The following is a 26703-nucleotide window of genomic DNA, read 5'->3' as shown; positions in this document are numbered from 1 at the left end:
GGAGCTACTTTTTCATTAATTACTTGGGTCATATTTGTCACTTGATTCTTAGCACTGTTTTCTTCTGATGTCATTTATTATTTATCAAGAAACAGTTTAGTTCTTACTCTGTGCCAGGCCCTGTTCTTAGCAGGTGCTGGAGGTGGGAAGGCATAGAGTGATGGAAGGTCCTTGTCCAAGAACCCGACTCTGTCCTGAGATGATCTAGTGTATCTGTCCGGCCCCACCCCATTTGACTTAGGACCATTATTGTTTTTATAGCAGCTAATGGAAAGACTCATTAGGAAAAGTCTTGCTTTTGTTCATTTCTGTTTTCAGCCTAGCTAAGGAGACATACATTACTAGTAAATAATGGCGCCAATTGGCAAATGAAAGTCAAAGGGATTATTACCTAGGTAGAACTTTAGAAAATTGCTGCCATTCAAGATGGTGTTTAAAGAACCACAGTATTTGATCACTGGAGAAGATAAGGTAATTGACTTTTTTTCCAAGTTTCGGTTATTTATTAATCAATGTAATCTCCAACACATTGTATTAGCATGATTTCATGTAATTTCATTTATCTAAAGGAGAAATATTTCCTAGTTAAGTGGAAAATTGTGTGGATAGCTTCTGGAAGATCTTCATTCTAAGCAGCTTTATAATGAAACATTTCTTTCTTTCTTAATTTTTTTTTGTTTTTGAGACTGAGTCTCGCTCTGTGGCCAGGCTGGAGTGCAGTGGTGCGATCTCAGCTCACTGCAACCTCTGCCTCCTGGGTTCAAGTGATTCTCCTGCCTCAGCCTCCTGAGTAGCTGGGACTACAGATGCGCGCACGCCCAGCTAATTTTTGTATTTTTGTAGAGACAGGGTTTCACCATGTTGGTGCCCAGGTTGTTCTTGATCTCTTGACCTCGTGATCCACCCGCCTCGGCCTCCCAAAGTGCTGGGATTACAGGTGTGAGCCACTGCACCTGGCCTATAATGAAACATTTCATTTAGAAATCTGGACCTTGTTTCTTCAGTTGACTTCACTCCACATTCACTGAGTGGAACTTGTGTTGCTCATTGGAACCCAATTTGTTCAGGGCCCTGGTCATTCTTTCTGGCCCACCTAACATCTGTATTGAAATGCCAGATGCAGGAGATACAGTGCTGCTCCAGTACCTCTAGCTCCATTAACTACAAAGAGGGGGCTCAGACTCAGCTCCTTCTTGGCCTGGCCAAGGACCTGGTGGAGCATGTTTTCAGCAAAGGCCTCTGATTTAAAAGGAGAGAACTAGCCTAGCTAGCAGGCCCTTGACTAAATAGTATCTCAGAATAAGGTTGAAAAGTAATGAGTATCTCCTTAGGGTGTTTAAATATATTTAACTTTCCATGGAGGGGACTTTTTAAATTGAAAAATCTATCAACATAGAGAGGACTATATAAATCGTTATGGGTAGAGAAAAATACCTCTGTATCCACCATTCAGGTTAAGAAAGAGAACATTACTGGGATCTTAGAAATCACCTGGTACCCCAGGTATAACAGTCACCCCCACTTTGGTATTAATCATTCCCTTCCTACCAGTGTATATGTTCCCAACACAAGCATAGACTTAGGTGTAGAAAGAAAGGGCAGAGATGTCATCTCTAGATGAAGGCTCCCAGAAGAGCTTCATGGCCTGTGATTGAATTCATTACCTGTGGATCTGAACAGAAATTCTGGGTCAAGTCTGCATCCAGAGTTGACAGATTGCAGGGACCCTTTTGGGAAAGTCAGTGGAAAAGATCATGAATGAATTATGGGAAACAGGGCTTCTCATAGTTGAGGGTTCCTGGAGGACTGCAGTGGGCCCAGCTGTTGGGCGCCTGGGAGGAGTAGAGTCAAGGGGAATGAGCTGCTCCACCCTGGCTTCTATCCATCTCTCCAGAGTAGGCCACATGGAATACTTCTGTGCGGTGAAATAGTCTTCTGCTGATTCAGGCAGCAGGACACAGGGCAGGGGGTGGCGGGGGGTGTGGGGGACAGTGGAGCAGGAACTTCATCAGTGCATGATTAAGAAAAACCAAATTCCAAGTGGAATTTGGTTCAGGCTCACCCAGGAATTCTGCCCTCCGTGCAATGTATGGGGATCTTGCCAGTGACAGCCCTCAATGTAAGTATCTCTTGAGTTGGCCTGCTCATGTGGGGACTGGTCATTATCCTCTAAGGCTGACCACAGCTCTCGTGCTGAGATGACTCTGTTCTGTGCCCCTGGGAATTCCCTTCACTTCCTTTTTGTTTAATCTTTATTTCCCGTGTTGGAGCTTGTCTTCTCTTAGCTTCAGAAGGTTGCATAGCAGTATATTTTTTGAGATCTTTGATGTCTAAATATTTGTTGATTCTTCCTTCACACTTTGTTGATAATTTGGCTGGTTATAGACTTTTGGGTTGGAAATTGTTTCCCTTAAGAATTTTGAAGGCATTGGGTGGATTGTCTTTTTCCTCGGTGCAGCTTTTAAAAAGCCTGAGAATATTCTCAATCCTTGATATTTTGAATGTGGCCTGTTTTATTCTCTTTTGGAAGCTTATAGACCTTTGTTTCCAATGTTCTGAAATTTCCCAGGAATGCCCAAAACAGGTCTTTTCTCCATTGTTTTGGTGGGCCTTTCTTACCTGGCAACTGGGTAGCCTTTGGTTCTGGGAAATCTTTCATAGTTTTGTTGATGATTTTCTCCCCTCCACTTTCTCTGTCTTTTCTTTAAGAATTCAAGATGCGTAACTCTCTGGATTGCCCATTTTAATTTTCTTATCTTTTTTCTCCTATTTTCAAACTGTTCTTTTACCTGTTAGGGTCTCACTCTGTTGCCCAGGCTGAAGTTCAGTGGTGTGGGCTCGGCTTACTGCAGCCTCTGCCTCCTGGTCCAAGTGATTCTCTTACCTCAGCTTCCTGAGTAGCTGGGGCTACAGGTGCCTGCCACCACGGCCAGCTAATTTTTGTATTTTTAGTAGAGACATGGTTTCACCATGTTGTTCAGGTTGGTCTTGAACCCCTGACCTCAAGAGATTGGCCTGCCTTGGCCTCCCAGTGTGCTGGAATTACAGGCATGAGCCTCCGCGACTGGCCTTTCCTAAACCTTATCTTCCAACCTTTCTAGCTTTTGAAAATTAAGGTGTTGTTTACCTACAGCAAAACGTACCAGTCCTAAGTGTTTCCTTTGCTTAGTTTTGACAGTCTTATACACTTGGCACTTAACCACCCTAAACAAAATATAGAACATTTCTATCAACATAGAAAGTTCCATGGGGTCCTTTCCCAGCTGTGTTTTCATTTCTGTTATTATCTTTTTAATATTTCAAGAGCTCCTTTTTTCTTGGAAATGTTACTTTAAAAAAGAAACATTTTATTCTTTATTCATAAATTAAAATATTCTTTTATCTTTCTGAAGACATTAATTTTTAAAGTTTTCTGTCTGTGTAATGTTTTCACTGAGTTGCTTTTTTCTGTCTCCATATCTGCATTTGAGGCTTTCCTTGGACATCTGTTTATCTTGCCTGTTTATGATTAAACTTGGAGGAAGGCTGAGCATGTGCCTGGGGCTCGTGAACTTTGAACATCACTAAGAGGAAGCCATTAATTGGGAAACTCCCAGCCTCTGTGTCTTTAGGTGGGTCCTGGTGACATGGTCACGTTCCTCAGAAGACAATATTCCAGTCTCTCTAGGGATTGGCTGCCAGAATTTCTGGAGCTGCAGGGAAAAGGGTGAAGTCTGTAGCATCCTGACCCCTAGAACTCAGCACGTGTGCAGATGCCATCTTTCTGCGTGCCCAGAGGTTCCCATGCTTTTTCTGGCATCTCTAGTCACAGGACCCTTGTCTTATCCTTTCCAGACACTAAACCTCTAGACCTGCGTTTCCTTGTAATAGAATAGTCACTAGCCACATGGTAACCACTTAAATTTAAATTAACATTTAATAAAATTAAGAGGTTAGTTTCTCAGTTGCACTAGCCATCTTTTAGGTGCCTAGTAGCCACATGTAACTGGCTGCTGTACTGGACCCAGCACAGATTCAGAGCGTTTTCATTATTGCGGACTGTTTTATTGGACAGTGCTGGTCTAGACTTTTGCTGGGGCAAAGGATTGGCCCAGGGGATTCTTTTTTTCAAACACCTCTCCCAGCCTTCTTTCTTTATCCTAGTTACTGGAGCTTCCTTCCAGTTCCTGTGACTCAACCTTGGAGGCCAAGATCATGCCACTGCACTCAATCCTGGATGACAGGAGACTGTCTCACAAAAACCAAACCAAACATTTGCCCAGGTATTTCCCAGTTATCCTTATGACCACTTGATAAAAGACATCAGCCTTGGATAGTTCTGTCTCAGAAAGGTTCTTTTCTCCTCAGCTGTTTACTTCATTGTTTTGGGACTTTACAACTTCTAAACTTTGTGTTAGCTTTTTCTTTAGCAATTCTTGAAGTGCTTAAAGTCAGAAACATTCTACTTAACTTAAACCTTTTATTTAAAGCATCTATGCTCATTATTCCATATTAAATTTGTTCCCGTATCTGTCTCTTTATTTAAACCTCACTTTCCATAAGGTAGTGAGTAGATCATGTTTATTTTTGAATCCCTAGTGCCTGGCCCCTTGTCTGAGGGAGGGGATTCATAAATGTTTGGTTTAACATCATCTTTTATTTGGACCATTGCAATTGCTTCCAAACTGCTGGTCTCTGCCTTCTGTCTGCTGCTCTCAAAATGACTTGACATTGGTCTTCCTCAAAATTAACATTCGCTGGTCTCTGATCTTCATTATAGAGTCCTGGCAATTCAGCATGGTGTAGAGGGTTGCCCAGGTCTGCCTCTTCCCACTGCTGTAGCCCTATGTCTGGCCACCCACCCCCAATCCACCCTCCAATGCACCAGCCTGCACTTCATGAAAGGATCTCTACATGCTCTCAAACTTGTGCCGATACACATGCTCTTATTTCTGCCTGAAATGTGCTGTCTCCAGTCCCACCTGTTTCTCTTATTTAATATCTATTTTTTCTGCATATCCCAGCCCCAGGACATTCTCTTCTGTGAAACCTCACCTGATCCACCTTTATATAGAGTTAGAGGATTATTTTTGCTCCTACACACTTCCTTTCAATACAGTCTGTCTATCCTTCCTTCCTCCCTCCCTCCCTCCCTCCCAAATGGAATCTTGCCATATGTATTATTCTGCAGTTTGATTTTTCTCCTTAATACAAAACTTACTATATTGTAACTGTTACATGATTAGTCAGTTCTGTTAGTGTCTGGTTGACAGGAATTATTATCATTGTATGACCAATTTCTAGCATAGAAGCTGGCACATGGTAGGCACACAAAAATTATTTATTGCGTGAACTTGAGCCATGGTGTTGAGTGAGTCCATGGCAGTTCACTTACCTTTATTGTCTTTGAATTCTGCCATCAGTAGGGTGAACATATGTTCCACTATATGCCTATTCCTATTTTCCCAGCATAATTATGAATAGTTCTGATATTTTAATACCTCCTAGTTTGTACAGTAAATTATATGGCCACCCCAGCCTGTGCAATAAGGCGAGACCCTGTTTCTACAAAAAAAATGCAAAAATTAGGCATGGTGGTGTGTGCGCCTATAGTCTCAGCTATTCCAGACGTTGAGGTGGGAGGATTGCTTGAGCCCGGGAGACCAAGATTGCAGTGAGCCAAGATCGTGCCGCTGGACTCCAGCCTGGGTGACAGAGTGAGACCCTCTCTCAAAAAAAAATTATATATAATTTTTATGTGTATATGGCCACCTTACCAATCAAACACATCTAAGTGGAAGTACATTTTACCTTATCCAGTGGGACAGCTAGAGAGTAGGAAATATTTGGGATGTGAAGTTGCATTTGAAACATTGGATCCAGTTTCTCTCCAACCAGCCAATCAGCAAAGCCCCAAATTATCCATTGGAAAAGTTACCTTTGATGCCTCTTCAAAGCCTAAATGTTTCATTTTCCAGAAGGACTGCTGATTCCTTTTAGAAGTGCTTTTACAAGGAGTAGTTTAGGTATCAGAAATGGACCTATCTGTGTTCTTGCTCTGCTGCTTCCCAGCAGTATGACCTTGGGAAAATTCTCCCGGAATGTAAAATGGGGATAAAAACTGTCCTGATTTTCAGGGTTAATGTGGCAATTGAGATAATTCACGCAGAGTAATTAGCATTGTTAGTGGCATAGTAAGTGCTTAGCAAATATTAGCTTTTATTATTGGTGTTGTGATCGTGACCATTGCTATCTTTTGACACAGACCAGTTGAGAAGATGTTGGTTATGGTCTTGGTAGGAGTGACTAGGATTTGCCCCACAGCTTTCTGATTGCAGTGTGTCTGCCCTTAACTGCCTGTCAATGCAGGATGCTACTGCATTGTAGAGGATGGAAAAAGAAAATCAGTAAGAAATCATGTGTGGGTTGCAGAGGAGAGAGTAGAATGACATAATTGTGGTTGCTAGTGAGTCAGGGGTTAGCTGTGTCTACCTTGGAAGTCTTGGCTGGGTCAGTTTTGGGTTGGTATTAGAACAAATGGGCCTCAGAATCACCTGGAGAGTTTAAAAATTGTCTACTCTGGGTTCCAGCCTTGGAGACCCTGATGTAGGGTAAAGATTGGAATTCTTATGTTTCTTAAAAGCTCATAGGTAATTTTGATACACACCTGGATTTGAGAATTACTCGATGGAGTGACCATTAATTACCTAATACTATAAAACATTTCATAATCATTTGCTACTTAATGTAAGGTAGATGATGACATAGGGATCAGAAAACAGAGAAAGATTATTGTTAGTGTATAAAATAGAGAGCCTGAATTCATGGAATTAAATTTCATGAGAGTTTTGAATTTAAGCCTGTCATGGATCTATGTGGTTGTTACCTAGGATCCTTGCCTATATTTAGAACATTTGAAATGAAATAGTGGGTGAGGGGGAGGAAGACAGCAAATCACACTGCCACGTGTGTACCTATGCAACTATCTAGCATGTTCTGCACATGTACCCCAAAACCTAAAATGCAATTAAAAAAAGAATAATGGAAAAAAATATAAATAAATAAATAAATAATTTGAATAAATAAATAAATAAATAAAAGACACAACGAAGTTGTGAAATCAAGAACTAAGTCCTGTTAGAAATGTAAAATACTCAAAATATATGAACCTAGCTATGCTTGCGTTTAAAACTGAGAGTTAGATATTTTCTCCTGACATTTGAAAATGTTTTCAACTTTTATTGCCTAACGGAAAGAGAAAGAACTTAGCTAGGTGTACATCATCGATACTTGACTGGGTCCAGGTTATTACTCAGATAATTTAATAGAAGGGAATCGGGTTAGGAGTCAGTAGACCTGCGTAGAGTCTCAGCTCAGATATTTCTCTTTGCAAACCTGAATTAGTTACTTCACTCATCTTTTTGGCAGGAATTTTCTTATCTGTAAAATGGAGACAATGTTATTGGCCTCTATCCTACATGATATTGTTGGGAGTATAATGAGGAAATGTGTATGTGATAGGAATGTAAAGCCGTGATGAACACAGAGACCATGATGAAACAGGGACCATATGTCCCTGTTTGGATGGGGTGGCCCCAGTTTATGCCTGTTGTTGGGTGTAATTATTGATAGCACACTCTTTAACTCTCAGGTGTCCCAGTTTGGCTGATATGGTCACCTTGTACTCATAACACCCATCCATTGTTTAGTCTTAATCTTTCAAAGTAGGAAGGTTTTCTGGCCTCATTCCGGTGGCCCCAAATCTCTCACCAAATAATCAAGCATTTCCTAGATGCTTTCTGGTAATTTTCTTCGATTTTATGTAAATTTCACCTCACCAAATACATTGATAAGTAGACAGTAATTGTTTTTGTTTCTTCACTCCTGAATAATTTTCTTGTTTATCATGGTGTTAGCATTTTAAACACTTTAATTGCCCATTTTGGTTGGTACATTTTAAGAAAGTAAATTCCATGTGCAGGCGGAGGGCAGAGGAACCCTACGGGGAAATGGCTTTGTGGAAGAACACTAAAAATGAAGAGTGCAGTTTGTAGGCTCATGTTCTGACTTGTTTTTTTTTTTGGAATCTATATGCCCTATATTGATATTCTTTCTTTCTTTCTTTTTTGAGACAGTCTAGCTCTGTCACCCAGGCTGGTGTGCAACAGCAAATATCCTGACTCACTGCAACTTCCGCCTCCCAGATTCAAACTATTCTTCTGCCTCAGCTCCTGAGTAGCTGGGATTACAGGCACTCGCCACCATGCCTGGCTAATTTTTGTATTTTTAGTAGAGATGGGGTTTCACCATGTTGGCCAGGCTCCTGACCTCAAGTGATCAGCCCACCTCAGCCTCCAGAGTGCTGAGATTCCAGGTGTGAGCCACTGTACCTGGCCCTTATGTTGATATTTCTAAGTACAGCATGACTCTCCAAAGTAATTGGGAGGACTGCAAAAGCTCTAGATGAAATTTCAAATGCTCCCTCTTCCCCTAGAAAAATTTAAGAACTACCATCAGAAAAACGTTTCCTCAAATAACATTTTCTTTTCCCTTTTTTGACATTGAGAACGATGCATTGATCATGTTTCTCTCCCACGTGTTTTTGACCCCTAGAAAACTCAAAGCCAAGTTTGTGGCCCATCCTTAATGTCTATGTGGAAAGCAGTAGCTGACAAATAACTTTCCACTAGCCTTGACTTTTTGTTCCATGTTATAATCTCCTTAGTCCTGGTTTTAAACAATATATGCTTCTGTTTTACTCAATGTGTTCTTATAAACTGCCTTGGAATCTTGTGGGTTAAGGTAGAGATTAAATAAATAACAAATATAAAGATGGTATCATAGTTTCGACATTATTTTCATGAAATTGTTTGAAATTTAGAAGGCACAAACTTTTGTGGTACAGAGACCTATACTGCCTAAGAATCAATAAAGAGTATACTGTGCTGTACCATCCCACTGAGGAGGTCACCTCAGAGCAGAACAGGGCTAAAGAGAACAAATTACCTCCATATCTTGCCTATTAAAGCTCTTGGACAAATGATTAATAACACTTAGTGTATGCAAGTGGAAATAAGAGCAAGTTCCTATCTTATGTTTTTGAGATCCTATCTTATTTTTGTTGTGATGGTCTCACTGTTGCCCAGGCTGGAGTGCAGCGTGCTGTCACAGTTCATTGCAGCCTCGACCTCTTAGGCTCAGGTGATCCTCCCACTTTAGCCTCCCAAGTAGCTGGGACTACAGATGTATGCCATCACACCTGGCTAATTTTTTTTTTTTTTTTTTTTTGGTACATACAGGGTTTCACTATGTTGCCCAGGCTGGTCTTGAACTCCTGGCCTCAAGTGATCCTCTTGCCTCGTCCTTCCAAAGTGCTGGGATTACCAGAATGAGAGCCACTGTGCCCAGCCTGGATCTATTTTCTTTTCTCTGGGTAATTCTTGTGAGACTCTCTTTATTTCTTTGTCATTTTTCTTAGCTACTCTTTTCCTTGTCTTGTCCTCTTCTTCCCTCCATCTTAAAACCTTTGATCACAAACTACTTCCTTTCCATGCCATTCTTCTCCCCTCTGCTAAACACTACCCTCCCCCTTTCAGCTGTGCTTGCCTTTGAGACCCCCTTTCACCTCAGCCCAGGTGGGGTTGCATGTGCCAGCTTCCCTGTCAGGAGCTCTTGTGAGCAGCAACCACTGCTAACAAGCTTCCCAAAAACTAGGAAAAGAGATACACCATTAAATACCAAGCAGTAATTTGGAGACAAAAGAGAACATCACATTTGATTGGAATGCCTTATGTTGTGTCCAGATAGTTTGGTAGGAAGGAGAAATAAAAATGTGGCAGATAACTAGCTAGCATAATGCTAGATAGCAGTAGCAGTAGAATCTTAGTTCTTGTCTTTTTAAATAGTTCATTCATTCACTCATTCATTCATTCATTCATTCGTTCACTCAGCAACCACTTATCTGTGTCTGTTATATTGCCAGTAGTATTTTCGTGGATCTGGGCTTTTTGATGATAGAGCTCTGTGAGACCTAGCACCTGGTCTGGGAATTTAGTACTTGCTTTCTGGGATGGAGAGACTGCCTCTAATTATACAGTTTCTCCTATGCATAGAAGTAATGTTTATAAATACAGTGTGCACTAAATATTTATTTAAAAAAGGTTGTGTGTGTGTGTGTGTGTGTGTGTGTGTGTATGTTTGCCGTGAACATACACAATATATTCTAAAGATTGTGGGCATATGCTTCCATTTTAGCAAGCTTGAAATATAGCAATTTGAACATCTGATTAAGATTATTCACATACTATTTTACTAGTAAAAGGAATAAAACCCTGAGACTAGGCAAGGTGGAGCCTTAACCACCTGCTTCTGCTCTGGGGTTTTTGGGACCTTCTCCCAAATGCACTAATTTAAGCAAAACATAATTAATGTTTTTTTTTTCAATCTGCGTAGTAAAACTTTTACTAATTGGAACAAATGAGAAGGAAGACTTGCCTGAACATGTTGAAAGCTGCACAGCAGAATACATTAAAAAAAAAAACTTTGAAATGGTAGCTCAGTAGAGAGTCTCATATCATGTTGAGAAGAATAAGGATAGAGCCGAATAGATACATTATTTTGAGAGGGTCACTGCCATGAGAGTAAAGACCAGAAAAACTAGCCTTATATGTAGCTTAATAGAGGTTTAATGTTTAAGAATTTGATAAGAATTATTTGTGATTAGTGTATTAAAGTTTTAACCTGAGCAGTACTGACTTGACTTCTCTTTATATTACCAATACTACTTAGAGATAAATGGGTATTCCTAAAGTGTCTGAAATGTTCTGTTAAGGAGGTGCATAGTCTAGTTTGTCACTTTTTTTCTTGACAAGTTTCATTTTTGGACAGATGGTACAATGCTATACACACTTTTGAGCATGTCTCAAGTTCCACGTTGGAAAAACATGATTTAGAAGGATTTAGGCTAGTGAGAATAACAGTAAGAGTCATAATTGTATTTTAGTCAGTGAATACAATTTTGTCGTGAGCTGGGTCTACTTTGCTTTTTAGTAGTCCTATTACTTGGTAGTAAAGAGACCTGTGCATTTCAGTGGTATATATGTTTTATTAAACTTGGAGGTAACTGTTGTGTCCTTTCAGGGACTCCACCTATAAAATTAGGGAGATCTGACATGTCAGGGCTAAGGGTACACTCATAACACATCTTGTTTTTTTAAGTTCAGGGGTACATGTGCAGGTTTGTTACATAGGTAAACTTGCGTCATGCATGTTTGTTGTACAAGTTATTTCATTACCCAGGTATTTAGCCTAGCATCCATTAGTTATTTTTCTGGATTCTCTCCCTCCTTCCACCCTTCACCCTCCACCCACCCAGTGTGTGGTGTTCCCTGCTGTGTATCCAGACACATCTTATTTGTATGCTTTTATTGAACCTGGGACTCAGAGAGGTAAAGGGATTTATTATGGCAGAGCCTGTAATGGGTCCAGCACTTTTTCTAAATTCTGCTCTGCTACAGGTCTGAGAAAAGCCCGGAAGTTTATTGTGCTAGAACAATGTTATTCTTTCTTTCAGAATCAAAACCTTTCATAACCCAGCCTTTTCATTTTCTAACAGCTGTTCCTCCTTTTGGGATGCCAGGAAGAATATATAAGCATATTTAGATAGAATGTATGCATACATCTCCACATCTTAGAACACCCCCACTCCCAATCTCATGTTCTGCTATTTTCATTTCAGAACTGGAATTAGGCTATGGAAGCATCTGAACTGTTCCCCTCCCTGTCATCTTTACTCTTCTCTTTTTACAAAATACAATTTTACCAAAACAAATCCAATTATAAAGGTGTTAGTGGAAAGTTTACTGTACTTTGGATCCATAAATATTCTCTTTTTTAATGTGCGTTTCCTCACTGTTTAGAGGAGAAGTCTGCTGGACAAGGAGTTTTGAAGGTGTGCGTTAGTGGGTAGATGGTGGTAAAAGGAAAAAAAAAAGCAAGCACAGGTGTGAAAGGTAGTAGTATGCCCCCCTCCTTTTTCTCTTTAAAGCTTTAAGAGGTATTCTGTGAAACAGTAGAAATAGTACTTCCCTAGATTTCTGGAGATCTGGGTTCAAGACTTGGCTTTTGCCATTTACTTATTCTGTGAGTCATATCACCTCTCTGTGTCAGTGTTTATGTATTCATTCACCACTTACTGAGCTTTGTCTGTCATATACTGCAAATACAACAGTGAATAAAATTGACACAACCCTCCCTTCTTGGTGCTTAGCTTAAGACAATGATAGTGACTGATAATAGGGTAGTTAGCAGTGGAGGTGGCAAGAAATTGTGGGATATGGCACATGTTTTGAAGCTAAAGCTGATAGAATTGGTGATGCTTTAGATGTGGAGTATGAGAGAAAGACATGTCAAGACTGACTGATGGGAGGTTTTTGCTCCTACATCATGGTGACTACTGGCATTTACTGAGAGACTGAATGCTGGGGAAGAAGGAGGAGGTGTATGTTGGTAATGTGTCATCCAGGCTGGAGAGCAATGGCACAGTCTTGGCTCATTGCAGCCCCCTGCCTCCTGGATTAAAACAGTTCTGCCTCAGCCTCCCAAGTGGCTGGGATTACAGGCATGCACTACGACACCCGTCTAATTTTGTATTTTTAGTAGAGACAGGGTTTCACCATGTTGCTTAGGCTGGTCTTGAACTCCTGACCTCAAGTGATCCACCTGCCTTGATCTTTCAGGGTAGTTGAATATTTGAGATTGGAGTTCTGAGATAGAAATTTGGACATTGTTAGCATATATGTGTCATTTGAATCATGCAGCAGGGTGAGATCACTTCAGGAGATAGAGAAAAAGTGAAGATTGAGGCCTGAGTCCTTGGGCCACTGACGTTTGGAGACTAAGAAGTGGCGAGGGTCACTCTGGCCTCTGAGAATGAGAAGGCTAGAAACTGATCTCTTTTCTTCCTTTAGGTTGTTGTAGGGATCATGTAAGTGATACACACACACACACATGAAAGACTACTTAGTGCTTAATTGCATGAATAAAGATAGGAGTAAGGAAGGTTACATGGAGAAATCACTTTTTCACTTGAATTTTCTTCTGAAAGTCTGTTTTATGGGATTGGGTGAAGTGTGTGCAAATTTGTTATATGGCAGTCATTCCCAATGTGTAGATGTGTAAATCTGGGATTCAAGAGAGTGAAGGCAGGGCGGGTATTTGGGAGATTTTACAGGGGGCCTGCCATACGATGTCTGCTTTCAATACAATTATTTCTGTCTTTATTAGTCCAAAAAGATTTATAGCAGTGGGATCCATAAGCTATTACCTTTAACAGGATTCTCATACAAAAAAATTTGATTAACACTGATATTTGACATATGTACAGATATGTACATTTGTGAAAAAAAAGTGTGTGTATACACACACACACACACACACACACACACAAAGTGTGAATCAGATACAGTTGACGTTGTCTGCTTTTGTGAGCAGATGTCTGCTGGGGTTCCCAGATTTTAGTAAGCTGTTTGAACTTGTCTCATCTCGCTCTGCTCCACCCCTTCTCTATCACCGACCTCACACTGGGGATGAGGCAGGGTTTTCTAAACTATGGGCCCTGTTCTGGGAAGACCCTGTGGCCAGCTGCCAGAGAAGACTTGCAAAAAGATGTGGGATGAGAACAGGAAAGTCAAGTGGGCTGAAGGGGAAAAAAACAAGAAGGCCAAGACAAATAAAGGCAGAAGATCATTTGGGAGGCAGTTGGGGAAAGGAGCCTCCACTGTTCCCTAGGTGACCATTATTTTCTTTCCCTCTTTGGGTTATTGTCTTTGAGCCTACCTGTTTTATCAGAGTTGCAAGGATTTTCCCCAGGTGTTTGGGTTGTTGAGTAATAGGTAAATATAACTTTTTCCAGGCATTACCTTCTAGAATATCTGCTTGAAGGTATGGCTCATTCTCTCCCACTTTTATGAACACTGTTTTAGTCTGATCTTATTATATTGAAATCTTAGATTTTATCCCATGCTTGTGTTTATCCAATTTTAGGGTGTGTGTGTGTGAGAGAGAGAGAGAGAGAGAGAGAGAGAGAGAGAGAGAGAGAGAGAGAGGGGGGAAGGAATATGAATATGTGTGAATGAGTGAATGGATGCCATTTCTAGAGAATCTGATATATTAAATCATCTACCCAGGAAAAAAGGTCTTCTGGAATCGATGCTTTCAGATAAAGCTATGGAATTTGAGAAATGAAAGAGAGCATAGAGAACATCTGATCCAGACTTTTCCAAATGTATATTCCATTTAAAAAGAAGCCCGTTGGTCCGATGATATTTTGAGAGTTGGAGACTTACTATGCTTATTAACATATGAAAGACTTAAGAGCGCTTGCTGTTAAGAATATTATTTAACTCTGTTTAACCAGTGTTTCTCCAGTTTTTTCACTATGAACCCTAATTTTCCTTCTCTCATGTTTTTAGAAGGATATATGTGTAGAACAGTTATTATCATTGCACAAAAGTACAAGGTTCTAGAAAACATAATTTGTGAATACCAGTTTAATTTGTACCTTTAAATTGAGCTCGATAATTTACTTCTGTTGGTTTGTGTTCTCATATGTGATATGAGCAGGTTGACTGAATTAATCAGTTACTAATGTCACACCTGACTCTGACATTTTCTGATTCTGATACATTAAATCAATATTTAAAAATATATATTTCTATATTAAAGAACCTTGTCTGTTTTGTTCCTTACTAGAACCATAGTGCCTGCCTAGTACAGTGCCTGACACACAGTAGTATCTCAGTAAATGTTACTGAATACCTGTTAGGTTCAGAGCACTGAGCTAGCTATGTCTTGAGGCTGCAGAGAAGAATGATTTTGTTTTTACTCTCAAGGAACTTGTAGTCAAGTCATTAAATTTCCCAACAGCATAGAATGTACCATGGAGAGGTCCCAAATTAGAGCTTGATTGTGATAATCTGTAGGACGAAGATATATTGGACATGATTTCTGACCCTGTGTCAAATGTGTGTATTACAACACAGCTGGGTTATGTTAACATAACTTTCATGACAAGAGGTGTCTTTCAGTTATAGTCATTGCCACAACCACATAGTCCCTTTATGCCTAGCAAAGATTTTATGATGCTGTCAGTCCTAAGAGATAAGAGCTAGTATTATTCCCATTTTAATAGATAAAACAGCTAAGGTTCAGAGATTTAGGGAGCATATCTACGTTGACATACCTCCTGAATGAAAAGCCAGAATTAGGACCCAGGTGTGTGACTAAACCTTGTGCACTTATCCAGTAGTCTTCCTGTCCTCCCACCAATCCTGGTATCTTTCATTATCTCATTTGTATTAGAAGCTCACCTTGAACAGGCTCAGAGAATCGCACATTTCCAGACTCCATTGTGTCTCTGCTCTGCTCTCTCTCTCTCTCCATGCCACGAGGGCCGCTTTCTTTACAGCTGACGTGCTAGCTAGGGTGAGTTTTGGAACTGGTAATAAAAAGTTTACAGATTTTTTTACCAAGTTGGATATATTCATTTCCATCCTTATATTATTCTTTCTTACTATAATGGAAGAGTTATCTTTTAACCACCAGTCTGGGGACAAGTCCCTCTGTTTTTGTTAGGACTAGTTCTGCTGTATGTGATTGAAAATCCGCAGTGATAGTTACTTAAGAACAAAAGTTCTTGCTATTATGTAAAAGTTAGAGGAATACCTGTTAGGATGGCTGTTACTTAAGAAATAAAACAAACAACAAACCTGGAAAAGAATTGATGAAGGTGTGGAGAAATTGGAATCATTATGCATTGCTGATGGGACCGTAAAATGGTGCAATTGCTGTGGAGAACAGTATGACAGTTCCCCCAAAATCAAACAAAGAATTAGCATATGGTTCCCAATTATACTCATAGTTGTACACCCAAAAGATTGGAACACAGGAACTCAGCAGATACTTGTACATTACTAGTTCCTAACAGCAATAGCTAGTAGGACCTATTGTTCCATTCACAATAGCCAAAAGGTGGAGACAATGAATAGATAAACACAGTGTGATGTATGTGGTGTCTATAAAAAGGAATGAAGTTGTGACACATGCTGCAACACACATGAACCTTGAAGACACCGTGCTAAGTGAAATAAGTTGGATACTAAAGGAAATATTGTATAATTTCACTTAGACGAGGTGTCTAGGGTAGTCAAATTCATAGAAACAGAAAGTACAATAGAGGTAACCGTGGACTATAGAGGAGGTAGGAATGAAGAGTTATTGTTTAATGATACCAAGTTTCTGTTTGGGATGATGAAGTATTTCTAGGCATGAATGAATAGTGGTAATAGTTGTACAACATTGTGAATGTACTTAATGCCACTGAATTGTACACTTAAAAATGATTAAAATGGTAAATTTTATGTGATGTATATTTGGGCACATGCACAAAACATTGGAGGAATGTGGCCCACGCTGATGTGGTGATCGTTCACAGAGTTCAGCTCTTTCAGCTCACATTATGTCATCTTTGGGTATGGTCTTTGTCCTCACCAACCATGTTGGCAGCATCCATATTGGCAGCATCCATATTCCAGGCTGCAGATAGGAGAAGAAATTAAGAAAATGGGGCAAAAGCCTTATAGTAGCCTCCAGGACAGGAGCTGCCACATAGTACTTTTGCTTATATCCTCTTGGCCAAAACTTACTCACATGGCCGTAGCTTGCTATAAAGAAGGCTGGCTATTATAGTCACTATTGTGAGCATTCTTGTGTACAGCTAAAAATTACTGTTGAAGGAGAGGAAGGACAATGGCATATTAGCAGCTGTCTCTGCCACCCCTGCCTATTGGGGTCTGGTGCCCGTTCACTTCCCTCTTCTGACTTTTGGCTAGAGGCTTATCCTTTTCCCTGTCCTTACCTTCATCCTTTAATGCCCTTCTTCCCATTATCATATGATGTTCTCAGGTCTCTTCCATCTTAACATGCCATCACACACACCCACGAAAAAGAGTTCATACGTAAAGGCACCGTGTCCCTACTTTTGCAGGGCATAGTACATAGGAATTTTTCAACAACTCTTTGAGAGAGCAAGTGAATGGGTGAGGGGTTGAAACATTGCTCTCTATCCTTTGTCCTCGGATTGATAGAGAGATGCTGCTGTCTGTCTTACATCTATGGCAAAAATGACAGGACTGAAGACTACTCCCTTTAGTGCTGAGGAGGCTGTTTGAGACCATGAAGTAGTTCTATAAATCGATGGTGCTGAGATCACTAAAGGGCATAAAATATATGTCAGTTCTGGTTTTGTTGCTTATTAGCTACAATGACATTTGGCAAATTATGTAATCTCTGCGTGCCTCAGTTTCCTCATTTGAGGAAGTGAAGCCTCCACTGACCTCACAATGATTAAATGAGAAAACTATCGTAAAGAATAAACTCTGATTCTATTATTTTGACTTCCTATGGTGATTTTTAAGATTACGGAGTATTACCATCCCTATTTCATTTCTCTAAAATGATTTTAAAAATTTAAATGCACCATGCAGTAGAGTATTATTTGGTCACAAAAAGGGGTGAAGTGGTGGTACATACTACAGCACAGATACCCTGAGGACATTCTGTAGGTGAAAGAAACCAGACACACATATGACTCAATTTCTGTGAAATGTCTAGACTAGGCAAATAGACCAGTGGTGGCTAGAGACTGCAGCAGGGGAGAATGGAGTGGGGCATGGGGTTTCTTTTTGGGGTGATGGAAATGTTCTGGAAGTAGATAGTGATGATGGTTGCACACTTTTATGATTACACTAAAAGCCACTGAATTTTGCACTTTAAAAAATAGTTAAAAAATTTAAATGCCATTATGGGGCAATATAATTACAAGTTAAGTGAATACTTTTAAAACTGTCTCTGTTTTGGTTCACAATTTGTCAGTGATTCTTCTGTAACAGAAACCAACATCTGGTTGGTTTTTTGAGTTTTTTCACCTGCTAGCTGACATGACTTGACATACTGTGTTAGATTTTCTTTATCGTTCCAGGCTTACACAACTCTCCACACACTGGGAAATCTCAAGGCATGGTGTTCCATTAGAAAGAAGAGTAAGCATGTGGGCTCCTTTGTGGGTACCACGATGGGAGAGAATACAAAACAAGAAGTTAAATAGTTCATCATAGTTCAGTTAAGTGTATCAACTATACATTTAATATTATAAAACAGTTTTGTAACTTCACCTCGTCTATGGTGTCTGCAAGGATTAGGTGAGTACTTCTGGAAGGAGGTGAGGATAGTCAGAGAAGGCATGCTTAAGCATTTGCTCCTTAGGCAGGCGTTTATTTAATATCTGTCATGCCTGAGGCATTGTTATTTGGTGCTGTATGTACCCAGATAACAGCTGCAGTCCCTGCCCTCAGGGAGCTCAAAGACAATGAAGACAGATGATTGTACAGACAGTTAGGGAGCAGGATGATGAGTGCTACTCCAAAGGTAAGCACAGGACTCTCTGGATGCCTCCACTTGGGAAATGGGAGAAGTCAGGGAAACCTTGATGGAGGAGACAATTCCTGAGCTGGAAACTGAAGGATGAGTGTGGACAGCAAAGGCTTGGAGGACAAAGTCGTGCTGGATTACAGGAACTGCAGGTAACTCAGTACATTTGGACAGCAAAGGCTTGGAGGACAAAGTCGTGCTGGATTACAGGATCTGCCGGTAACTCAGTACATTTGGAGTCCAGGGCATAAGTGGGGGTGAGCCATGAGAGGTTGATTACAAGTAGCCTTGTAAACCATGTTACCTAAGAGAGTAAGAAATAAAAGAGTTTTAGAGCATGAGATTTCCACACTTGTAATTTAGAAATAGGACTGGCTGCATTGTAGAGACTTGGAATAGAAGCAGATTGAGAATGAAGGCAGAAACTTTCAGGAGATTGTTGCTGTAATTTAGGAGATAAGTGGATAGAGAGAGACAACAGAGTTAGAACAATTAGGGCTTGCTCCCCAGGTGGTTATGGTAGCAGTCCATAGGACTCCAAGATCTCTGTCCACTTCACTGTCTCACTTCATCTCAGTCTGATCACAGCCTGCCTTCTAAGTCTTGTCTTCTACTTCTCTTCATGAAATGCCCAAGTCTTGTGCTTACTGTCCCCAGAACTGGCTTGGTGATTTACCTTTAATTACACCTTTATTTTCACTTAGAATGGAGCTCATCTGTTCTCTTTATCTTCTTAGGTCTCTGACTTACGAATCTTTTGGAATCATTCCATGCTACAATGATCTGTTTTACCTCTGAGGTCAAAGCACTTAATATCTCTATCAGTCATTGACAAATAATTACATTTTGCCTGTCACATCTCTTAATTGCTTTGGATTGCTAGTCAATCTTGAGCCATTGCAGCAAGTAGAGCAGTGAATTGGCTCTCCTGATTTCCTATTCCCAGTCCTAATTTCCTATATGACCCAGGGGGAATGACTTTTCTCCCCTCATTAGCATAGTAACAAATATTCGTTGCAGAACACTTAGAAAGTCTTTAAAAGTGTGCAAAATGAAGTAACTACTAATATCACAAGCACCTTACAATACTCAAATGGAATTATTCTTGTAATGTCCTCCCCATCCATTTTGTCACTGTTTCTTTAGGATTGCATGTGTGTGTCTATGCATCATAGCTACCATCATCCTATAGGTGCTGTTTTTCAATTTGATTTTTTCATTACTATATTTTAAGGTTCTTGTGTCAAAACATAGGAGAATCTTCAAGTCCAAATTGAACGTGGAACCAAATTGTCCTCAGGGAAAGTTGTACAGATGAGTATCCCTTACCTGAAATGCTTGAGACCAGACATTTTTCAGATTTCAGATTTTTTGGGGGTTTTATGATATTAGTGATTGCTTACCCATTGAGCATCCCAAACCTGAAAATTAAAAATCCTCCAATGAGCATTTCCTTCAAGAAATGTTGGTGGTCAGAAAGTCGTATTTTAGAGCATTTCAGACTTCAGATTTTTTGATTTGGGTTGCTCAGCCTTACCAAAAACTGAATAGTAACTATCTCTGGGAGGAGGGAGGGGAACTTTGGCTTTTCAGTGATATCTTGTGTGATTATGATGAACCTAAATAATTTTTATAGTTGTCATCTATAGCTTATAGGTGACAGTAACTTATGCTTCTGCCTAATCCAGGTTTATATTTACATTTAAAAAGAACTATAACACCAACTTTACTGGCTAGATAAACGGTTTTAATTTACTGAAATTTCACCTTTCATCGTGATTATAGGTCCTTTTTTCTTTAGTTGTTTCCATTTCCTTTGCCATCTGATGACTTTGGAATTTAGTCCTAGGTAATAAAATACATGTGATCTTTCACAAGTCACTTAATGCTTCTAAGCTTTAGTTTGTTTATGAGTAAAATAAGAGGAATGACACTTTAAATTATTGTAAAGATTGAGATCAAAGCACTTTCAGTACTTTGTAAATTGTAAAAAGCATATAATTATGTTTTTTGATTTTTATGTTAGTCAATGGTCATGAATAGTTAAGCCAACTTTGCTTTTTTAAAAATTCATTTGGAGAAAGACTAAAAAGGCAGAGGTGCCTTCATCAATATTTATTTTGGTGCGGTGTGGGAGCCATGAGATTTGGGTTTGTGCCACATTTCTGCTGCTAATTATAGCTGTTGTATATACAGCAGAAATGTCCTGAACAAGCACAGTTTTGGCCAGGCCCAGAAACGTATAGGGAACCCCTGTCTGGACCTACATCAGAGAGCTTGGTGAGCCGATAAAGCATTCATGCAAGCTCCTGAAGACTGTTTTACTGGATGGTAGTAGAAGGGAACTTCTTTATGCAAATTTTGCTAACCAAAGTTCTCCCACACCTTTGATTCTACATTATCACAGAGATTAAAATTGGTCAAAATCAGGTTGTAATAATCTCTTTGTCATCTGAAGTCATTCATGCCTGAGAAGGTCTGATAGGGTTTTCTCAATCAATCAAGGGAAGGTAGAATTTCATCCAACATGATTTTTGTGCAGTTGTATTCAGATCCCTGGAAACATAGGTGCCTTAAGTTTATCAGTTATCCACAACACTGAATTCTGGATAATAGAGGAACAGGGCCGTGTAAACAACTCTACTGAGTAATAGATGGCCTCCTGGCCTCTCTGGTTTCTGACTCTGTATTCCTTTTTATCCAAGGACAAGATGTTTCAAAAATAATTCAGAGTGACTCCCAGGGGTAGCCCCATGAACTTGCTGGTCCCTCCGACTGTGCTGTTAGAGGAGGATGAATCACCAGCAGCAGAATGTTGACTCCCTCGGTGCTATTAGTGGATGTCCCAGCCAGATGTGCCAGCCAGGGAGACAAGCTTTGGGAAAGTTCCTTCTGACTCATTCACATCATGATTTACACAAGAAAACCTCTAGCTTCTCATTTTATTTTTTTTCTTTGTGTGTATGTGTACAGCGAGGTAGGATGAAGCTATAGATTCTTCAAATGAATATTCAAATTAACTCTTATCAGTAGTAGTATTTGAACTTTCGCTCACTTAACTTTTATTGTCCTGTCTCAATGTACAGTGCTTATACATCCATCAGGGAGTAGCTCATTCATTAAGAATCTTTAAGGATATTATTTTTACATAGTTGAATTTCAGGTGTCCTGTACACATGCCTTTCCCATCATCTCCTATGTATGAGTGCTCCCATCCCACGTAGCACACCTTCACATACTGGGGACTTCCCTCTTTCTGAGGAATTCACATGCAAATGGGGATTTGGGTTCTTCTTGGGTGGTGTCCCTTTAGGAAAGTCCAGACTCTTTAGGGGAACATTTGTAGCCTGGGCCCAGTTTTCCTCCTTACCTCATCTTTTTCAGTTCTACACAAACCTGTTTAGTCTCCAGTCAAGTGCCTTACCCTCCTGCTTTCCTTCTACTTCTTCTTTTTTTTGAAATGGAGTCTTGCTCTGTCACCCAGGCTGGAATGCAGTGGTGTGATCTCAGCTCACTCCAACTGCCACTTCCCAGTTCAAGTGAGTCTCCTGCCTCAGCCTCCTAAGTAGTGGGACTATAGGTGCATACCACCACACCTGACTAATTTTTGTGTTTTTAGTAGAGATGGGGTTTCACCATGTTGGCCAGGCTGGTCTTGAACTCCTGACCTCAAGTGATCCGCCTGCCTTGGCCTCCCAAACTGCTGGGATTGCAGACGTGAGCCACTGCGCTGGACCCTATGTTTCTTCTTTTGTTATTTCTTCATGTTTCCCTTATTTGGAATGTTCCCCTCACTGAGCTCCTGTTTCATCCTGTTTGTGTCCTGCGCTTTCTAAAGGCCTGGTTCACACCCCACCTTCTTTGTAGTAGTGATAGTAGTATCGCATTCCTGCTGTGAGCCAGTTGTCCTACTGTATTTATGTGTATATTTTTCCCAGAGTTTAAAACAAGCCTGTAAAATGATTACGATTATCCTTATTTGCAAATGAGAAAACTGTCATGGAAAGTTAAAAATTATTTGAAGCCGGCTACTAAGTGGCAGGTCTGAGGTTTTCCTGAGCCTGAACATTCAACCCCACCACTCTGGTTTTCCCCGCCGTCCTTTGGATCCGATGATACTCACTACACCAGCCCCACTGTCACACCTTCTCCAGACGTGCTCTTTTCCCTTGGTTGGGTGTGTCCTGTGTTTGGCAGTCAGTCATGTATTATTACCTTGCTTTGTGCTTGGGTTGCTAATTCTTCTCTGGCGATATATCTTTTCTTGTATTCTTTTCTTGTCACTGAGCTGTGTATTGCAGGCTTTACACAACGCGTTTTTGTTCATTTTACTTAATTAATGATGTCCTGGAACAAGTGAGTTATTTCTCCTAGTTATATTTAGCCCAATTAGTCATTTATATCCTGCCATAATATTTGTCTCCACTAATTGCTAAGTAGTCTTGCAAATTATCCTTCAGTCTTCTTTTTCTACACTTTATTCCTGGGAAGGAAAGACAAAAGAAGCTCCATGCCTGTAGTGCAACCCACCCCCTGCAGGGAAACCAACAGAAAAATTAAGTGGAATGAAAGACCAGGCATCGCCACTAAATAGTTTGGTATGTTGAAATGGATGCGTTTGGCTAAATTCAAGCGTTGTTTGTTAGGGCTATTTGGTAAAAGAATTGTGAATGTAGACATGCACTGGACTGTGCTTCAAGAATAGTGTCTTGTTGAGACCGCCTTCCTATGTGCAGAGTGAGAACAGGAGCATTTACCTTGAGAAAGAATAACTGCGTCTGATTACCCTTTCAATTAATTGGTAGAGAAATATAATTAAAGATTCCTAACCTTTTCAGGATACCATCTACCATCCAAATTTCCGAGACTCGGATAACTTCCCCCTCCTGGAGTAGTTCCCATTGGTAGGTATACACTGAACACTTCATTCACTGTAACCATTGTTTCCAGAAATACATTTAAAATTTTGCCCAGTTGCAAGGTACACAGAATAGATTTTGAATTCTTTAGGTTCTACGAAGCGTCCCTAGATGTGATCATGAAGTAGGACACCTGGGACTATGGGACTAAGTCATGCTTGAGAATAGTGGTTTGGCAGAATTTTAAAAATAGATCTTCTGTGCTTTGTGAGTATAGTTTCTACATTTTCTAGATCTTTGTGGTACCATTATATGGCTGTAGGAGGTAACCAACTGAAGAGCTTTCTGGGTGGAGAAACTTATTGTGAAATGAAGACTGTGAATATGCGTCGTATGGGTCTCAGTCCAGCTGTTTGTATTGAAGCATCATAAGCTACACATTGTGGGAACAGAGAAGTGATCTTCTGGTAACCAAAGAAGTTTGAGGTGAAATATGTTTCACTGTTTCATATTCAGCTGGCGAACGTCTCACTGTTTTATATCCACTGTCTTATATTTGCTGAAATAAGAACAAATAAAAGGTAAATTTGGCAGCAATCTTACTGGGTCATTTAAAACTTTTTCAAACCGTAGACTGTTTTTTCTGGGCTGTGAAATCTGTTTTGTGGATCTTGTTTAGCATTTAAAAATGTATTAAATATAAGAAAATATAGAATAGAAGGTAGACTGAATGGCACATAGTAAGGATAAATATCTTTTCGTGAAACTTGTATGTCATATACACACATATATACTGTAAAATACATTTTTTACTATGGATCATGATCAAAAAAGACTGAAAAGCTGTTTTAAGCATGACTCAGCATAGGTTCCTAGGATATCAGACAGTATGTGTAACCTTAACTGGATTCTTGGCTGAATGCTAAGGGAAACTGGGGTAGACTGGGGAGGAGTGAGAGGTGGCACAGTGGCTCCAGAAGAGCAGTGGTGACCTGCCGATCCTGCTCTGCCCTGATGCTGATGCTGCCTTGGTAAAGTCTAAGTGCATTACTCATTGTGCAGATAGGGTTTGCTGAGAGCTCTGCCAGCAGTTTAAGATTGGAGTCTTCATTGGCAGGGCAATTTCAAAGCTGAACATAAAAACTGATTACAGTTTTTTGATTGAGGGGTCCAAGTGTAGGGGCCATATAGAGAAACACTTTTCTTGAGATTCCCTCTTTTTTTTTTTAGTTTTTGATGCCCAGACTGGAGTGCAGTGGCATGATCTCTGTTCATTGCAACCTCCACCTTCTGGGTTTGAGTGATTCTCCTGTCTCAGTCTCCTGAGTAGTTGGGATTATAGGTGCCCACTGCCATACCTGGCTCACTTTTTTGTTTTGTTTTGTTTTTGTTTTTAGTAGAGACAGGGTTTCACCATATTGGCCAGGCTGGTTTTGAACTCCTGACCTCAAGTGATCCAACTACCTTGGCCTCCCAAAGTGCTAGGATTACAGGCGTGAGCCACTGTGCCTGACCTTGTTTTGTTTTGTTTTTTCTCCCTTAACTTATATTTTGAGGCAATAGCTGAGTACCTTTAGTGTATAGATAGGAATGGACATTTGCCATTTGGGGGGTTGTCCAGCACCCAAACCCTTTGTTTCCAGAGTGATCTCCCATTGTTGCTGTGGAAGCTGAAGGAGGTGCAGACACATAACTGGAGGCAAACTAGGTTCAACCTCTTTGATCTCTTCGTCTCAGGACTTTGAATCTGGAGGGAGTGGTGCAGACATGTAGAGGTGGCTTGAGATCATTCATGGAAACAGCAGAGTTGGGAGTCCAGTCCTGGTGATGGCTGGTGACTAGTGGAGGCTGTGTGAGCAGTGGTGTCTTTATCAGGCTGTTTCTCTGTCCTTCTGTATTTCCCCTAAACTCGTTTCTACCCTTAGGTAAGCAGAGCTGGTTTATGTTGATTGCATCCAAGAATGCTGAATGGGAACAGGAACCATGTTAGATTTCTGTCTGCCCAAAGTAAATTTAGTATGTGTCAGGTGAGAGGAAGTAGGTGCTTGCATGGTAGACAGAGTTGTTTCCTATGTATTCCTTTAAATTATGGTTAATTTCAAGCTTATCAGCAAGAGATTCTATGTCTTTGCATTGTGACATTTTGGAAATACATGTTAATACAAAATGAGTTGTGTTAGGTGCAGTACAAAATGATTTCATAAGTTAGAATTTATTTCTGTTTCATGCTTTTTAAAGCCTTAAGTATACTCACAGAAAGCTGATTTCCTAATGAGAGAGCTTTTTGTTTTAGCATAAGAGATTTAGAGAAATCTTGAATCATCACAACTTCCCTGTAAAGTAGATACTTCTATTATTCCCATTTTTCAGAGGAAACAAACAAGAGAGGTTAAGAAACTTGACTAAGGTCACACAGACAGTGGGTGTTAGAGCTGGAATCTGGACCCAGGTGAGGGTGACTCCAAGACCAGGCTTTTAACTGCTTCTATAAAGAACTTTGGAGAGCATCCAGTACTTTTTCATTATGCAGGATTTGAGCTCAGAGAGGTTAAGATGCTTGCTCAAGACCAGGCAGATCCTAGTGAATATGGGCTGAAACCTGGGCCTCTTCTGGTTGGCGGGAAGAAGCTTACACACAAGCTGTGTCCCCTTTGCACCCTTTTCTCCTTTCCTTGCTGTCTGTCTTTTTCCTGCGTGATTCCTCCTGGTCTGCATACTCTTTCCTGCACAATTGTCTTTGTGATTTTTCTTCTTCCTGGCCTTCTGTTTGTTTGTTTGTTTTTAGAACAGCTGTACTCTTCCTCTCTCTTTTTCAACCTTCTCCATTTCTGAAAACTGGGAGCAAATTCATCTCTCCTTGATCCCCTCTCAGCCCAAAGCATGGCCCTTGTGCCCTCTCTTATTGACTCCCATGGTTTTCACTGTTTGTCTCTCAGCATATCCTCACAGTCTCTTCCCTGGAGTTCCCGTGTATATGTTAGTCTTGCCAGCTGTCAGAAGACTGTAAGACTTTTGGCATGCTCAGATGTATTTGTGTTACTTCTTTGGATTCCCCTGAAGTTCCACACCTTGCCCAAGGCAGAGTGGCAAACATAAAGGGCAGTGAGGCTAAACCTGAGAAGTGTGCTTGAGACGTATCTCACCTCTCACTGGCCAGTTGACCGTGGGAACGCCTTAGTCAAGTCTTCTCATCTGTGAAGAGGCTGTGAAACTCAAATGTGGTTATAGATGTGAAAGCCCTTTTTAAGCTATAAAGTGCTATATAAATGCAAGGTTTTTATTATGATGGCACAAGTGCTTCAGAAGTATTTTTGGGATAAATGATTAAAAAGCACATATTGTGGCTGGGTGAGGTGGCTCATGCCTGTAATCTTAGCAG

The 26703-nt window shown here is 40.3% G+C and overlaps 1 protein-coding gene across 4 annotated transcripts in view; it reads left to right on the top strand.

Annotated features, from left to right (window-relative positions):
• The window catches only part of JAK1 (Janus kinase 1), a 255358-nt gene that overhangs the window by 163812 nt on the left and 64843 nt on the right, over positions 1-26703 (top strand). The window contains exon 2 of one of the 4 annotated variants that reach the window (XM_035251737.3): positions 4144-4262. The exons of the other annotated variants lie outside the window; for them this stretch is intronic. The gene's annotated coding sequence lies outside the window, so the exon portion shown is untranslated. The remainder of the gene's footprint in view (positions 1-4143; positions 4263-26703) is intronic. 4 annotated transcript variants of the gene reach the window in all.

The sequence above is a fragment of the Callithrix jacchus genome, chromosome 7 (genome assembly GCF_049354715.1).
Source record: "Callithrix jacchus isolate 240 chromosome 7, calJac240_pri, whole genome shotgun sequence".
NCBI classification, from domain to species: Eukaryota; Metazoa; Chordata; class Mammalia; order Primates; family Cebidae; genus Callithrix; species Callithrix jacchus.
Note: the sequence above shows the minus strand (reverse complement) of the source record. Positions and strands in the feature narration are given on the sequence as shown.